General features: G+C 43.4%; 1 long non-coding RNA gene across 2 annotated transcripts; it reads right to left on the bottom strand.

Annotated features, from left to right (window-relative positions):
- Positions 1-4714: 4714 nt before the first annotated feature.
- Positions 4715-13902, bottom strand: LOC140713963 (uncharacterized). Of its 2 annotated transcripts, none has more exons than XR_012095786.1 (3): positions 13853-13902; positions 12617-12721; positions 4715-5097 (listed from the first exon to the last, which is right to left on the bottom strand). It is a non-coding gene; the product is annotated as an uncharacterized lncRNA (long non-coding RNA). The 2 variants fall into 2 exon arrangements; XR_012095785.1 differs by lacking the exon at positions 13853-13902 and adding an exon at positions 13409-13513.
- Between the last annotated feature and the right edge of the window lie 2497 nt (positions 13903-16399).

Genomic DNA, 16399 nt, shown 5'->3' with positions numbered 1-16399 from the left:
GAAGCTGCATTTTGCTCAATCCGGCCCGTGACCTAAAATGAGTTTGACACCCCTGCTAGTATAGATGATGCAAACAACTCTGTTAGATCAGCACGCGGTCAATGAAGGACAGGATTTGTCTCAGGCATGCTATTCTATTCTATGGAAACCATCCGTGCTTTTTCTGCTATTTAATTTCTGTTGTTCAGAAAGTGATTACAGCGATAAGCCTAGTACACTCACTTGGAATGCTCTCACATGTAGATTGGCAGAGTGCAGAAGAGGTGATTTTAATTTTCTCCAGTATAGAAACATTAGAGGAACTACCACCATCCAAACATTCACACCTCAATTCATAAGGTGCGAGCTCTGTTCGTAATTTACTTATGTCAAGGAAATGGCTTTAACATGGAAATATAAATCGGAGCTCTGTTTGCTTAGCTTTAGTTCTGACAGGAGATCTGGACTCTACAGATGTACAGAGATTTATATCATTATTAGACATCAGACATCTGATTGAGTCATCTAAAAGGCCTGTTATTTATCAGACTTCAAGATACACTTTCTGAATATAATAAGCCCCTCGGAGCTGATTTTTGTTTTAATTTTATGAGTAAATTAATCTATGGGTACTTATCTGAGTAGATAAATTCTAAATGGCAATTTCCCATCAGAAAGTAAGAGAAAATAAATCAGTGAGCAAGGGAGAGACAGATGGGGAGTGAAGGAGAAACAGTGAACGTTATCGATACAGAGAAAAAGAAAGTTAGGTTTCACTCCAGATGTGCCAAAGCAGGATATTGAGCAATTTCCAGGTGGAAATGTGTGCAGGAGCAGATGCTTTTGAAACAAATTCTGGAGACACATTGAAACTTGCGCATAATATGATTTTGTGGGGCAACAGTGGTGGGTCTCATTCCAGATCCGAAGGCTGCATGTTCTGATCACACTGGGATCATGAATAGCTTGCTGGCTATTGTCATCACAGTGTTTGTGGGGAGGGTGGTTGTTGACTGTTTCCAAATTATTTTCAGAAGGATTTCTGAATTCTTTTTGGAAGGATGTAGCTTTTCATAAATTCTGCTGTATTTCTTTATTTCCCTGTAAATGCCTGCAAGAAAATGAATCTCAAGGTGACATACATGTATATGATGACATACATAGAATCAGAGAGAAACAGGCCCTTCAGCCCCTCTAGTCCATGCTGAGTCATTTAAACTGTCTATGTACTTTGCTAATAAATTTGGATTTTGAACTTTGAGTTCAGAGCAATTTCATCTCTGGTCTATGCATCTCATTCTCTCAGCCTCAGTGGGCAACTATTAAACAGATATTTCCTTTTCTCACCAGGACTTCCACTGCTCATATTCTCATTTCTTTCAGGGGACTAATACTTCAACACCAGATTAAAGTGTACAATTGTAGGAGCCAAGATAGGCATCACGTTTGAGGAACTGGTACATTTTAATGATTATATTTTTAGTGATAATTCAGAAACCTTTTGAATTTTCCTTTTAGTTTTCTTTACTGAAATCTGTTATTAAGATCTATCTCCATTCCATTGCTGAGCTCTGTTGACACAATCCTTGACAGAGATCTATGCTTAGAAATTGTAAATGTGTCCGTGTAAGAGTCTCACCCACTGGAGAAGGTTCCTTCCCTGTCTTTTTGCCCGTTAGCTCTGGAACAGGCAGATGGGGAAACATGGCTGGTGTTAACTGGGTGCTGATTGGCTGTGAGCCCATTCTCTTCTATTGGCAAAGACCAATTCTAACCACGGATTGGTTTCTGTGAGTTAGGCAGAGCTGTGTTCATCTCCCAGTATTTTTCACGTCACATTTCCTTTTGTTGTATTGATGTGAAAATTGTCCAGACAAATAAGATTACAAGCTTAATATAAACTGAGCAATTGTACACTGACTCAGGATGAAAGTAACATGCTTCTCATGCAATTAGGCTCAAGGCCTCTCACTGATTAAAAAGTTGCTACTGTTAAAGAACTTCATGGTCTCTGGCCAACTTTCTTCATAAACTTTAGATAAAAGGCCATGCACTCTTGTTCTTTGCTTTCTGTAAGGAGATGTCTCCCAGGGTAACTCTGTTCACTGCACGTTAGTGGGAATACTAATGCCCTTTCTGCCAGCAAAGAAAGAAAATCAAAGCAAGTAAACAAAACAGGAGGTCTGGCATTCATTGGCTGTTTTAGAGATGAGGCAGGATGGAGTTACCAAGGTGGAAAGAATGGGAGTGGGCAATGTTGAGATGGGTTGGACCGCAGCAAAATAATGCTTTGCAGAATAGACTCAGGCTGTTTGATCCATTAAGTCCAAAGTTCCATGCAAGCATTCAGCAGCATATGGTTCCCCCTCAGTGTCTTCCTTTGAAATGCATTCATGCGATTTGCCTCCTCTTCATGCTGCTTCACTATCCAGTCTATCTTCATGGTACGTTGGTTTAGGAAGGCTAATAATGTCGTGAAGGATGCATGCCACCTTGGCCATTTCCTTTTTCTCTTTTCTACCTTCTGTGAGAAGGTACAGGAACCTGCCCAGGGTTAAGAACAGCTTCTTCACGACTGCTGTAAGGCTGCAGAAGCAAGCAGCTCTCTCAGCGGCAGAATTCATAGTCTGCTGCCTCTCAAAGTCCACGTCATGTGAGGTGGAAACGGTTAAGGCCGGCCAACAGGGCTCTGTGAAGCTATTAGATCAGTCCCCCGCACAGTGGATATGACGGATTATAGAAACATTGATGAACTTTGACTTTGGACAATGGGGACAGGAGTTTGTCAATGGCCTAGCTCCACTTGGAGCTAGGGGCCCAAGAAGAAGAAGGGTTTGTGGTCTACTGCTATAAACAGGAAGTAGACAGGTTTACATGTTATAGCGGAGGGGTTCCCAAACTGGGGTTCAGAGACTCCCCGGTTGGTGGTAGGGGCCCATGGCATAAGAGAGATCAGGAACCCCTGCTCTAATGGGTCATTGCTCAGACAGGAGGAAGCTGCACAGACTTGGGAGATGGTAAGATCAACGTCACCTTCATTACTGTGTCACCACTTATCTTAATACAGATGTGTTGCCATGTCAATTCTTTTGTTATTGTCACTTTTGCCTTTACTTCCAGACTGCACTATCGTCTTTGCACCGCTCTGTTGTTTCGCTCTCATCGTTGTCTTTATAGTTGGCACACGATTGCACCATACTACACAAGCCTAGCATACTCCTCACTCTGTGAGCATCACGCCAGCTCAGAATTTCACTGCACCCTGGTCGCTACCATAGCAAATGCATCCGAACCCGAGCACCTTGAGCTAAGTATCGGTCCATCCAGCATCAGGCATGACAATGTGATGGCGGGCAGTTCCATGTAAGGGCCATTCAGCTTAATTCTGCACTGTAACCAAATATACAGAATTCCTTCTGGCAAAAGAGGGCCATTAATTCCAGAAACTGAAGGTCCAGAAGGCGAGGAAGCTCTGCTACAGCTGTGCTGTCAGGCCACACCCTGGGTCACTGTGTCCAGTTACGGGCTCCGTTCCAGAGGAAGGATATAATGATCTTGGGGTTAATGCAGAGGGATGCATCAGAATGTTGGAAAGTACTTTCCCTGCCAGGATGGTGGTGCTTGAAACTCCTTCACTTAATGGTCAGTAGCTGTTTATTCAGCTGGCCATCGTAGATCAGCAATCGATAGAGTTTTGCTGAAGCAGGGATTTGAATGGAGGAACTGGTTCTCTGATCTGAATGTAAGCTGACAGTCCCAGGAACTTAAATGATCACCAGCAACTAAATCTTCAGCAATCTGCAAGTGAATTAAACAACAGATGTGGATTTTTCATTTTCATTCCAACTTTTATAGTGTATACACATTCAATGAAGTATTCATGTGGTATCATCCAACATGTGGACAGCAAGATGCCTCTAATAACTATGAGGCAAATGGCACAAAGATCCATTGCTGAGAGTTAACCATTGACCAGGACATCAGAAACATGTCCCTTGTCTTTCTCTGTCCTAGTGCAAAGGGATCTGCTTCACCCGTCAACACACACAAAATGCTGGAAGAACTCAGCAAGTCAGGCAGCATCTATGGAAATGAATAAACAGTCGGCATTTCGGGCCAAGACTACTACTTCAGGACATTTTGCATGTGCTGCTTTGGATTTCCAGCATCTGCAAACTTCTGCGCGTTTATAATTTTCTACACCTGGCTTTTCTTTGTCATAGCACTAACCGAGAGGACAGATGTGATCTCAGCTTGAAACCTCTAAAAGTGGGGCAATTTCTTTGTAATGCCCCAGTGTTAGACTAGGCTTTGTAGGTCAGATTCAGATCCAGACTAGTTTATTGTCATATCCACCAGGGTGCAATGAAATTCCTGGCTTGCATGAATATTTCGGGAATGAGATTTGAAGTCTTGAGTCTGATTCAGAGGTTCAGATACATTTTCAGGTGATATGTGATTGCATTATTCAAGGCCAAACACACATTTTAAGCATCGTTGCCATTGGGTGAGTTACAGAAAGTCTAACTTTATTTAAGTCTCATCAAGATTTTGACAGCACCTGGAAAGCCACTCCCAATGCATTCACTTGACATAAATGCAGAGGGTTGGCTGGGGGAAGTGGGAAATGAGTGAGACATAATTTCCTCTGGTCGTCACTGACAAAATAACCTTAGCCATGAAGTCTCAGTGAATGCTTTTCTTCATCAAAATCATCAAAACATTCAGACAAGACTTTTGTGTTTGATTTCAATAAATAAGGATCGTATATTTCCACTGGCAGAAGGGTGAAAGACCAGCACCATGGTTTTAAAAGAGCCGGGGGAAGATGTGGTATTTTTATATGCATTAGCTGAGTTGGCGAAAGAAGATTCAATCATAGCTTTATAGTTACATACGTACTTGAAAAGGAGCAATTTTCAAAGCAGTGGGTCAATAACATGGGAGTAGGGCTAATTAAATCGTTCATTAGACGTTGGCCTTGATGATCTAGGGTTGCTGCCATATTTCACAAAACACAGCACTATGTTGCTTTCCTGCTTCTCAGCCAATTTTATTTCTTCCTCTGTTGAAGCAGCACATCTTGCTCCAGCAGCATTGCCAATCAGGTCATGAGATCTGCAGTAAAAAATGCGACAGGAATGAAGAAATGAAGGTAGTGTGATTTAGCTATTCAACAGATGTGTCACATTCCTTCCTCCTTTTCATTATTTTCAGCAATATTCTCTGCCAGATGTTTACTCGCAGGACAAGCTGGGGGTGCCACATCTGGATGCATTTATAGTGGCTGCCTCACGGAGCTTGTCTAGACCAGTTGGCTGGTCATTGTCTCGGCAGCTGCTTAGCTATTGGATAAATCTGAAGCCATGGTGTAAGTGTGCTAACAATTAAACATTGCAAACAATGGAAAAGTGAAATGGCAGCCTGGTTGATAACTCACTGAGGGATAATGGGACATGAGAAGACAGAAGAGAAAGCAAAATGTACAGCATAGACAAAGCAGATATGTGTGAAGGTAGGGCAGCAAGGGCAAGGCGTAGAGGTGTTTACAGAAGAAAGGGCAGGGGGCTTAGTCCAACATCTAAGGATTTACCTTAGAAATAGGTTACTCAATCCATCTGGTCTGTTGTTTATATGCAATTAGAGTGTAGCTAAACTCTACCTTAACTCAATTTACCTCCCTAGTTTCACGTAGTTACCTTCTTATCTAAAAGTAAAACTGACTGATTTGAGAAATCTGGATCCACAACTTTACGAGGGAGTGAATTCCAGTTGTCTTTTATTTGAAGAATTGGTTCTGAATTTCTCCAAGCTCTCAGGTCAGGCCCCTTGATTTGATTCTCCCAAGAGGAAGTTGTTTATCTGCATCTGCCCTAGTTAATCTTTCTACATTTTTTAAAAACATGATTGCTTTCCAGTTACTAAACTTGAGTAATTCCAATCAGTCCTCAGAGTATAACATTATAAACTATGAAAAGTCTATTAACTCTGTGTCCATTGTATCTTCACTCTGTATGTATTATATATTTACTCCCATTGTATCTTCAATCTGTGTCCATTGTGTCTTCACTCACTATTCACTCTATCTTCACTCTGTTGATTGAATCTTCACTCTTTGTCTATTGAATCTTCACTCTGTGTCCATTGTATCTTCACGCTGTGTCCATTGTATCTACACTCTGCACCTTCTCCATTCACCAATATGTCTTTACTCCCACTTGGTGTTTAAAACTGAACACAATATCCCAGATGGGCTCTGATGAAGGATCTGGACAACTGAAGCTCAATTTTGTAGAAATGTAGAAACATAGAAAACCTGCAGCACAATACAGGCCTTCAGCCCACGAAGTTGTACCGAACACATCCCCAGCTTAGAAATTACTAGACTTACCTATAGCCCTTAATTTTACCAAGCTCCATGTACCTATCTAAAAGTCTCTTAAAAGACCCTATCATATCCACCTCCACCACTGTTGCTGGCAGCCCATTCCACGCACTCGCCACTCTCTGAGTTAAAAACTTACCCCTGACATCTCCTCTGTACCTACTCCCTAGCACCTTAAACCTGTATCCTCTTGTGGAAACCATTTCAGCCCAGGGAAAAAGCCTCTGACTATCCACACAATCAATGCCTCTCATCATCTTGTACACCTCTATCAGTTCACCTCTCATCCTCCTTTGCTCCAAGGAGAAAAGGCTGAGTTCACTCAACCTATTCTCATAAGACATGCTCCCCAATCCGGGCAACATCCTTGTAAATCTCCTCTGCACCCTTTCTATGGCTTCCACATCCTTCCCGTAGTGAGGCAACCAGAACTGAGCACAGTACTCCAAGTGGGGTCTGACCAGGGTCCTATATAGCTGCAGCATTAGCTCTTAGCTCCTAAATTCAATTCCATGATTGATGAAGGCCAATACACCATACGCCTTCTTAACCACAGAGTCAACCTGCACAGCTGCTTTGAGTGTTCTATGGTCTCGGACCCCAAGATCCCTCTGATCTTCCACACTGCCAAGAGTCTTGCCATTAATACTATATTCTGCCATCATATTTGACCTACCAAAATGAACCACTTCACACTTACCTGGGTTGAACTCCATCTGTCACTTCTCAGCCCAGTTTTACATCCTATCAATGTCCTGCTGTAACCTCTGACAGCCCTCCACACTATCCACCACACCCCCAACCTTTGTGTCATCAGCAAACTTACTAACCTATCCCTCCACTTTCTCATCCAGGTCATTTATAAAAATCACAAAGAGTAAGGGTCCCAGAACAGATTCCTGAGGCACCCCACTGCTGACCAACCTCCATGCAGAATATGAGCCGTCTACAACCACTGTTTGCCTTCTGTGGTCAAGCCAGTTCTGGATCCACAAAGCAATGTCCCCTTGGATCCCATGCCTTCTTACTTTCTCAATAAGCCTTGCATGGGGTTCAGCAAATACCTTGCTGAAATCCATATACACTACAACTCCAGCTCTTCCTTCATCAATGTGTTTAGTCACATCCTCAAAAAATTCAATTTGGCTCGTAATGCACGTCCTGCCCTTTACAAAGTCATACTGACTAATCTTAATCATATTATACCTCTCCAAATGTTCATAAATCCTGCCTCTCAGGATCTTCCCCATCAACTTACCAACCACTGAGGTAAGACTCACTGGTCTATAATTTCCTGGGCTATCTCTACTCCCTTTCTTGAATAAAGGAACAACATCCACAACCCTCCAATACTCCGGAACCTCTCCCGTCCCCATTGATGATGCAAAGATCATCGCCAGAGACTCAGCAATCTCTCTCACCTCCCACAGTAGCCTGGGGTACATCTCATCTGGTCCCGGTGATTTATCCAACTTGATGCTTTCCAAAAGCTCCAGCACATCCTCTTTCTTAATATCTACATGCTCAAGCTTTTCAGTCTGCTGCAAGTCATCAGTACAATCACCAAGATCCTTTTCCATAGTGAATACTGAAGTAAAGTATTCATTAAGTACCTCTGCTATTTCCTCCGGTTCCATATACACTTTCCCACTGTCACACTTGATAGGTCCTATTCTTTCACGTCTTATCCTCTTGCTTTTCACATACTTGTAGAATGCCTTGGTCTTTTCCTTAATCCTGCCCACCAAGGCTTTCTCATGGCCCCTTCTGGCTCTCCTAACTTCCTTCTTAAGCTCCTTCCTAGTAGCCTTATAATCTTCTAGATCTCTAACATTACCCAGATCTCTGAACCTTTTGTAAGTTTTTCTTTTCCTCTTGACTAGACTTATTACAGCCTTTGTACACCACGGTTCCTGTTCTTAACCATAACTTCCCAGTCTCATTAGAACGTACCTATACAGGGCTCTACACAAATATCCCTTGAATATTTGCCACATTTCTTCCGTACTTTTCCCTGAGAACACCCGCTTCCAAATTAAGCCTCCAATTTCCTGCCTGATAGCCTCATAATTCACCTTACTCCAATTAAATGCTTTTCTAACTTGTCTGTTCCTATCTCTCTCCAATGCTATTGTAAAGGAGATAGAATTATGATCACTATCTCCAAAATACTCTCCCACTGAGAGATCTTACACCTGAACAGGTTCATTTCCCAATACCAAATAAAGTACAGCCTCTCCTCTTGTAGGCTTATCTACATACTGTGTCAAGAAATATTCCTGAACACAGCTAACAAACTCCACCCTATCTAAACCCCTTATTCTAGGGAGATGCCAATCAATATTTGGGAAATTAAAACCTCCCATTACGACAACTTTGTTATTATTACACCTGTCCAGGATCTGTTTCCCTATCTACTCCTCGATATCCCTTTTACTGTTAGGCGGCCTATAAAAAACACCCAGTAAAGTTATTGACCCCTTCCTGTTCCTAACCTCCACCCACAGAGACTCCGTAGACAATCTCTCCATGGTGTCCACCTTTTCTGCAGCTGTGATTGTATTCATTATCTTACATATAAATTTGAAAAATGAGAAAATATTGACTAACAGTTATTTTGTTCGGCCAAATATTCTCTGGTTAATAACCCACAGATGAGAGATGAAAATCCCACAGTTTTTCAGAGAATTCTTTCACATCTGTTACCAGCCACAAAACATGAATCATTTAAAAATTATTCCTGCTGCATGAAGAAATCTAGGCCCAAGGGAGGTGTAGCATACTCGCATGGCAGTAATGCTTCTGCTGCAAACCCAACGTCAGGAGCTGGCCGTGTGGAACTTGCATGCTCTCCTCGCAAATGCACCAATACACAGGTCACCTCGCACCTCACCAGGGTGTGCCAGTTCAAATTGACTGTAAAATTGCCCCGTTGTAGGTAGGTGGCAGAAGGATATCAGGAGAGAATTTGTATTCACTTGAGAGAAAATAAGATATGGGGAAATAACGGGGAATGGGAAAGGGAATCCGATCTGTCATTATTTCCTAATTTGTACACCCTCCTGTTTCTGATTTCTTTCTGTAATTCTCTCCCACCTGCATTGCTTTTTAAGTGTAGTCAAACCAAAGTTTTGCATAAATTACCTAGATTTTAATTCTGTCCTTCTCGCACTGTGTACTTGTGCTTGATTTTACCTTCTTTGTGATTTGCCATTTTTACTAAAACTTAGTGATTAGTGTATTGGCACTTTCTCAGCCATTCACTCCTCTGCCCTTCCTGGACTTGTATCTTCTAGTTAACGTGACCACCCTATTCCCCCTACCAAAGTGTCATACCTCTCTATTATTTGACCATTCCCTGGCTCTATATGATAGATCCTCTACTTGGTTCAAATCCAGCTCCATTCTGACTACCTGATTCCCTTCCAGTCTGGCACTGTTTGCAATCATGTCTGAGCTAAACGTGATTCAGAAGTCTAAATATTGATGTGAATTGAGAAGGGGCCCCAGCACTGGTTTTGTCGGAAACCACTAACCTCCTTCTTCCGTTATGAATAGCTATCCTTTACTCCTCTTCCACTCTGCTTTTTATCTTGAAGTCAAATATCAGCCCATTCCACACTTTTTCTGAAAGCTCATTCTCTGACCTCATTCAATCATCGTCTATCAAGCGTATCGTAGAAAATGTAGATAAATTACATCTCCTATGTTACCATTGCCTACTCTTTCCAACAGCTCTTCAAAATAACCAGAGATTTTGAAGGAATGGTTTTCCTTTTGATTGCCGTGTGAATTACTCATTACAGTTATTACCACCTCTGCACGTCCTTCTATATTCACCTTCAAAAGCTTCCATTATCACCCTCATGCGACACTTCTGGTTTAAGATGGTGCTACTGAAGCTCAGTGTCTACTTGCTGGTGACAAACAAAACAAAGAAAATAATTAAGTGGTTTATTAATCATATTTTTTTTCTGGTGAACGATCACTACAGACTATAGACTGTCACTTGCCTGTTGGAGTTGAGGTTATGAACTGCTTGTACAGCCAGACATTTTTGTGGTGTGAACTAAAGCCTCAAAGGTGCAGATGGCTCGGCAAAGTGTGTACAGGTCGAATCGAGGCAGCGAAGCGTGTACAGGCCGAATCGAGGCAGCGAAGCGTGTACAGATCGAATCGAGGCAGCAAAGCGTGTACAGGTCGAATCGAGGCAGCGAAGCGTGTACAGATCGAATCGAGGCAGCAAAGCATGTACAGGCCGAATCGAGGTAGCGAAGCGTGTACAGGCCGAATCGAGGTAGCGAAGTGTGTACAGGTCGAATCGAGGCAGCGAAGCGTGTACAGATCGAATCGAGGCAGCGAAGCGTGTACAGGCCGAATCGAGGTAGAGAAGCGTGTACAGGCCGAATCGAGGCAGCGAAGCGTGTACAGGCCGAATCGAGGTAGAGAAGCTTGTACAGGTCGAATCGAGGCAGCGAAGCGTGTACAGGTCGAATCGAGGCAGCGAAGCGTGTACAGGCCGAATCGAGGTAGAGAAGCGTGTACAGGTCGAATCGAGGCAGCAAAGTGTGTACAGGCCGAATCGAGGCAGCGAAGCGTGTACAGATCGAATCGAGGCAGCGAAGCGTGTACAGGTCGAATCGAGGCAGCGAAGCGTGTACAGGCCGAATCGAGGTAGCGAAGCGTGTACAGGTCAAATCGAGGCGGCGAAGCGTGTACAGGTCGAATCGAGGCAGCAAAGCGTGTACAGGCCGAATCGAGGCAGCAAAGCGTGTACAGGTTGATGCACCATCAATAACTCACTCTGAGACGTAAGAAGAGAGATATCGGCTTTTATTGACTGGAAGAATGAACAACACTACATCCTGGAGAATGAGGCCGGGCTCAGGCCTCAATCGCCTTTATACAGGGGTCTGTGAGAGGAGCCACAGGAGCAGTCCAGACAGGTATATGTAGTTCACCACACAGGTCGAATCAAGGCAGCAAAGCGTGTACAGGTCGAATCGAGGCAGCGAAGTGTGTACAGGCTGAATCGAGGCAGCGAAGCGTGTACAGGTCGAATCGAGGCAGCGAAGCGTGTACAGGCCAAATCGAGATAGCGAAGCGTGTACAGGTCGAATCGAGGCAGCGAAGCGTGTACAGGTCGAATCGAGGCAGCGAAGCGTGTACAGATCGAATCGAGGCAGCGAAGTGTGTACAGGCTGAATCGAGGCAGCGAAGCGTGTACAGGTCGAATCGAGGTAGCGAAGCGTGTACAGGTCGAATCGAGGCAGCGAAGCGTGTACAGGCTGAATCGAGGCAGCGAAGTGTGTACAGGCTGAATCGAGGCAGCGAAGCGTGTACAGGTCGAATCGAGGTAGCGAAGCGTGTACAGATCGAATCGAGGCAGTGAAGCGTGTACAGGTCGAATCGAGGTAGCGAAGTGTGTACAGGCTGAATCGAGGCAGCGAAGTGTGTACAGGCTGAATCGAGGCAGCGAAGCGTGTACAGGTCGAATCGAGGTAGCGAAGCGTGTACAGATCGAATCAAGGCAGTGAAGCGTGTACAGGTCGAATCGAGGCAGCGAAGCGTGTACAGATCGAATCGAGGCAGCGAAGCGTGTACCGATCGAATCGAGGCAGCGAAGCGTGTACAGGCCGAATCGAGGCAGCGAAGCGTGTACAGGTCGAATCGAGGCAGCGAAGCGTGTACAGATCGAATCGAGGCAGCGAAGCGTGTACCGATCGAATCGAGGCAGCGAAGCGTGTACAGGTCAAATCGAGGCGGCAGGGAATGAGCCAATATACGGCCATTGCTGGAATGGACTTGGAGGAAACTTGATGCAGCAGAACCAAGGTGAATCAAGAGGAGGCAAGACAGAGTCGAGGCGGAGCCCAGGGCCGAGAACGAGGAAGGATCGAAGTTTGATTGATTTAAGCACGAGCTTTGTTTCAAAGGTCAGGTACGGGCCGAATCGGGGTGGGTCTCAGGCCCAAGAGCACAGCAAAGTGGCAGGGCCCAGATCCAAGAGGAAGGACCTGTAGTTCGGACTATTTAAATGGATTGAGAAGATCAGGGTGTCGGAGGCGAGACCAGTCCGGTTCAGCTCGCTGCTCTGGGAAGTTTACCTGTCTCTGCACTGGACTTCAGCTCGCTGCTCCGCACCTTACTCGTCTCTGCACCGAACTGAGGCTGAGGCCTGCAACTAACGGCCTTCTGAATCGGCTGTGGACTCACTTTCACGAACTTCAGTTCTGAATGCTATTTGCTTACTTTTATCGTTTGCACAGCTTGATTTGCCTGCCTCTGCACGTTGGGTGTTCAACGATCTTCTATTGTCTAAATGGGCTCCATTGGGTTTCTTTGTTTCATGGCTCCCTGTAAGGAGATAAATCTCACGGTTGTATAAAGTATATTAAATGTACATTGTATTTTTTAAAGATCAGGGATTGTATCTCAAGATCCATCTTATCGAGTGAGTTCCAGGACAGAGGAATACCTTGTGGATGTTTTCAAACCCTTGCTGAGAAATTGAGACAGTCTCTTCTCAAGGAAGCTCTGGGCCAAGGCAACTCAAAGCACAGATGAAGAATCACCAAACAGTTCACGTGGATGAATGGAAAGCAGGAAAGGGACATACAATACTCCATATACACGATCCACCCCGCCAACCTTCAGCCACCCCATTTGCGGTAAAATTCTCACCCCGACAGACAGCAGGGAAGGGAAAATAAATCTTGCTACCACAAACTACGCATGAGGGAAACTGCACTGATGAATTTGAGGGGAATTTGAAACATAGGGGGAAAAAATGAAGGACGGGAGGAGGCTTGTGTAAAGCACAGACACACTGAGCTGAAAAGTCTGCACCTTCACTGGTCTTTCTAATGTAACGCTCTGTAATATCTGTCCCTAATACACATCACCAAAAATAGAACCGGTCCCTTATCTCACTTTCTACTGTGTGCAATGTAAACTCCAGCCTCACCCACTTAGAAAACATTGTCCACCTTCCAAGTTTAGGTCTTTGCTTAAATTTGCTGCTGAAGATGATAAGAAATTTACCGCATCAGGGTCTTTAAGTACAGTTTCTATACCCAAGGCCGAACGATAGTCCAACAAATTCTTTCATCTTGACTTCCTTTATATTCGACTTCATTAAGTACTTAGCCTTGGAATTTGTGAATGTGACCTTGTACAGCGTTGCCTTAAAGTTTACAATCATGACTTTTTTTAACCAAGCATAAAGGGCCTCTTGTTAATGTAAACAGCTATTAATTCTAACCTCTCCTGGGAAAGGGGACACAAAAGAATCCTGAGAATGCTGCTAAACAAAATCGACAGGAAAGGAACCTGCAAACACAATGTATTTATAACTCTGTGAAACTGATATTAACAATGGGCAGCATTGAGCAACTCCTGTCAGGCACAGCCGTACTCTGAAACCATCGGGACCCACTTCAATGAAACCCACACAACAACAGGAACCAAGAAAACAGTGATACACACCTGTTAGCTCATTCAGAGGCGACTCCCTCTAGCTGCATGCTTTTGTGGTTCCTAAAGTGTTTGTGACCACTTAACCGTGCCTGCAAGTGACACATCTCCAAAAGACAGTGGAACAGAGAGTAAGGGGCCAAATTCAGAACTCATTGCTGGCAAGCATAGTATTTATTGCCCATTGCCTTTAAGAAGGTTGTAATCAGCCATATTCTTGAACCACTGCAGTGCTGGAGAAGGTATTCCCTCGGGGCTATTGTTGCGGGGAGTTTTCAGGATAAATCCAGTGATTGTTTCAAATCAGGGTTGTCCGACTTTCAAGAGGAGAAGCTGAAGAGGATGGTGCTCAAATGTTTATGGGAGGAAGTTCATTTGGTGTCAAGAAGGGAGGCACTTGCCACAGTTTACCCAGTCTCTAGCCTATTTTTGTGGTCACTATATTAATATGGCCAGTCTAGATGAGTATTTGAGCAATGGTGTTGACATGACACTAATGTTGTGCGACCTTGTAATTGTGATACAGGAAATGTCAGGGCTAGATGGTTAGAGTTTCTCTTGTTGGAAGTTACCTGGCACATTCTGCACTCTCTCCATCTAGCTGCATTAGAACTGCAAGCATTTGAAAAACGGAAGAGAACTCAGATCTGGGGGGTAGTCGAAAAATGAGTTGTTGCTTGACATCTCACAGGATGCTCACTTTGTGACAGGATCCTTTACTTAACAGAAACAAAAGTAACTGCACAGCCAACAAACATGAGAACTTTGCAACTGGAGTCGAGCCATTTAGTTAGATCATGGCTGATATGTGTAAGATCCCTTTGTCAGCCATCCAACAAACATCTAACAGTCTTAATTTTGAAATATTCAATTGTCCTAGTTTCATTCGATTTGGAGTGAATGATTTTATGACTCCCAGTATCATCTGTGTATATGAAATCTTCTTGATGTTATCCCTGAATGTCCCCGCTCTCTTATTTGGACTCCTCAATTACAGAAGTTAGTTTCACATTGATTCCTCAACTCATTCTATGATCTTCAGCTAATTAAATAAGCTCTTAGTATCTTGCATTCAAGAAAATTTGTGGGTCCCCATTACAAGTCTTTAGGTTATACTGTTTTTGCACCTCTGCTAGTGTATCCTTACTGTGTCTAACCGGAGCTTTGTATAACATTAACATCACTTCCACTCTTTTGTATCCCAGATAAATGCCGAAGAACAAAGCAAGTTTTACCACATATAGTTAGCAGAGAAAACAGATGCAGACTTGGCAGCGAATACCTCTAGTTATTGTGAATCGTACAAAATTAATTGACCAACACCACGTCAGCTGTTATTGTTCTCATATATTTTAAGTGTGGGTGATTTTCTTTTTGCAATTACAATCTCTAAGTTCTTAATGGCAAAGAAACAAGAACGCCAAATGCCGGCTCCTTTATGGTATTTGGTGCCTGGCCAATAATGAGATTTCCGTCTAGTCTGTTTCAAACATCATATAAGTCTTCCAGTTCAATTTTAACTAGCAAGCATGTAGAAATTCAAATCATTGCCTAAAATGGAAGCATTTTACCTGTTTGGATCAAACTCAGAGAGCGGTTTGACAACCCAAATTGCCAAATAAATGTGTGAAATTAGCACATCCCAAGAAAGTACAGTACACATCAGCCCTTGTTACTGAAGTAACAATGTTTGCGATCACGTATCAAATGGCTAATCCCAAGTTATATAAAAGCGGTATACTGCACCGCCAATGCTGGAAATCTGAAATAACAAACAGAAAATGCTGGAGATTCTCAGCATGACGGGCAGGTCTGTGGATAAAGAAATAAAAGCAGATATTTCAGATTGAAGGCTTTTCATGTAAGGTCACCAAACTCAAACTCTAATCGTGTTGCTCTCTTCACAGACCTGCCCGGTATATCTATTACTTATTGTTCGGAATTCAGGCCCAATGACTAATTGTAAAGTTATGATGCTTTTAATTTTTGGGTAGGGCTTCACTTTTTAATAAGTTAGCTAATTGGAAAGAAAATGGGCTTGGCAAAAGAAGGGAGAACACAGTGATGTTAGATACATTCTGTCAGGGCCAGTAATCAACGGTGTTCTGCTCCCACCAGCCCGGGGTCTCGGGGTTCTCCATATATTCAAAACCACTTTGGAGAATCAAAGCCGTTTGGTTTTCCATTCCTAACCCAATTCTTAAATGAAGGGAAGACTTCCCAAAAAACAATACAAAATTTATTGAACATATCAACCCTAAAGTCTATGTGACAGGCATAGGGAGGGCTGATCTCATGGAAAGATGTCTAGACATATGGAAGGAGAAGGAGGAGGTTCATTCAAAGGTCAATATGATAGATATTTTTTGCAGTGAAGTACGAGTATGCTGATTTATAGCAATGGGCAAACTTTGCATGTTTGAGAAGAGCAGGTGTTTGTAGAACCACAATTCCCAAAGGTCTCCATCACTGGATTTACAGTGCGAGTCCAGCTAAAAAAATGATCAGTTGCAGTGATTAGCGCTCAGCTTTTGTGCAGTCTGACCATGAAGTTTGATT

Source organism: Hemitrygon akajei, chromosome 20 (genome assembly GCF_048418815.1).
Source record: "Hemitrygon akajei chromosome 20, sHemAka1.3, whole genome shotgun sequence".
NCBI classification, from domain to species: domain Eukaryota; kingdom Metazoa; phylum Chordata; class Chondrichthyes; order Myliobatiformes; family Dasyatidae; genus Hemitrygon; species Hemitrygon akajei.
Note: the sequence above shows the minus strand (reverse complement) of the source record. Positions and strands in the feature narration are given on the sequence as shown.